A 1,940-nucleotide genomic window follows, 5' to 3' on the forward strand; every position below is an offset into this window, starting at 1 on the left:
ACTGTAGCAATCAATTCTGAATTACTTATGTGAATGTTCAACATGTGTGTGCCATTTAAAATTTTTATTTATAAATTTGATTCCAAAGATATGACCTATTTTATTTCAGACATATATGAATTCAACATCAGAGCTTACTCTAAATCTGATTCTTCAAATCTTTAAACTATTTTCAGATAGTCCCATATAAAGTCTTTTTAACTGTGGATATAACAAGTAGTGTGGGAAATATTGCCATGATTTCATGTAACCTCAGAAACGCCTTCTATCAGCTCTCAAGTCTGAGTGACACTAAACATTAGTCTTTTGGTAGTAAGAGTTATAGGCATGTCACTCACAAAAAGGGAAAATAGGTTTATGCAGAAGGTCTAAGATTTATAAACAAACTTTTCCGCTTTATACTTGGGTATCTTCATTCATGAAAGTAATTAGGATTAATTAACTTGTATTACAAACAAAAACATAAACTTACCTATTTTCTCAAATGCAAAGACTGAGTTATATTTTTAAAAATTAAAAATACAACAGAAACTAACACAGTATTGTGAAGCAATTATACTCCAATAAAGATCTATTTAAAGAAAAGCAAAAACAAAAGCAAACAAAAAACAACAGAACAAAAAAAGTATGTGGGAGTAAGCTATTGCGTAAATACTTAAATTTGAGAAGATTTCATCCACATTTTTAACTAAAAAATAGCATTTTCTTCAATAAATTCTGTAAATAAAATGTAGAGTTCCCTGTGCTATACAGTAGGTTCTTATTAGTTACATATTTTATATATAAGTCCCTTAGTCCACCCCATGTCTAAGACATATTTACCTTCTTTCTCACTGTGTTTGGATTTTTCTGTTTTCCTTTATGAACAGAATTCAATATGGTGCTGCTTACAAGGCCATTATGCACAAAATTCAATATAGTGCTGTTTACAAGGCCATTATGCCAATTCCTAATAACCTGATATTACAATAAATTTATAGTTCTTACTCTTGTCTTACTCTCAAATTTGCTTTTAGAACAACTTGTTCAAATAACAGAAGATTGAGAATACTAACTCAATGTATCTGGGTATTCTATAGACATAAACTTCTTTTAATGTCTCCACGTTTCCATACAATGAAACTGTTTTTATATTTAACAGTAGATACTAAGGAATAAATACATGCTGTATAATTTCAACATTCAAACACTCCAAACACTCCAATATCTGGAAGCTCTTCAAATAATTGCTCACAGATCATGCAGTATATCCTACTGACTTACTCAAATGTCTTTTTTTCTACAAATTAATATATTTTGAGGGCCAGAAGGAATGATGTGTAATCTGCAGTCTATAATTTTATAACAGAGACCACTTGTCAGGTACAACACACAGAATAAACTGACGTGTGTAAATGTTTTTAAATTAATTTAAAATACATGCAGTGCTAACTTTTCATGATTTTAAAACAAATGGTGTGAGTTATTTTTTATTTTTTAAATTAATTTTTATTGGAGCATAGTTGATTTACAATGTTGCGTTAGTTTCTGCTCTACAGCAGAATGAATCCATTATACATATACACATATTCACTGTTTTTTAGACTCTATTCCCATATAGGCCATTACAAAGTATTGAGTATACAGTAGGCTCTTATTAGTTATCTATTTTATATATAGTAGTATGTATATGTCAATCCCAATCCCCCAATTTATCCCTCCCCCTGCCTTGGTAACCATAAGTTTGCTTTCTACATCTGTGACTCTATATCTGTTTTGTAAATAAGTTCATTTGTACCATTTTTGACATTCCATAAGCAGTATCATATGATATTTGTCTTTCTCTTTCTGAGTTACTTCACTCAGTATGACAATCTCTAGGTCCATCCATGCAGGCAAATGGCATTATTTCATTCTTTTTTATGGCTGAGTAATATTCCATTGTCTATATATATATATAT

This window comes from Neophocaena asiaeorientalis, unplaced genomic scaffold (assembly GCF_003031525.2).
Source record: "Neophocaena asiaeorientalis asiaeorientalis breed wild unplaced genomic scaffold, Neophocaena_asiaeorientalis_V1.1 scaffold24, whole genome shotgun sequence".
Lineage (NCBI taxonomy): Eukaryota > Metazoa > Chordata > Mammalia > Artiodactyla > Phocoenidae > Neophocaena > Neophocaena asiaeorientalis.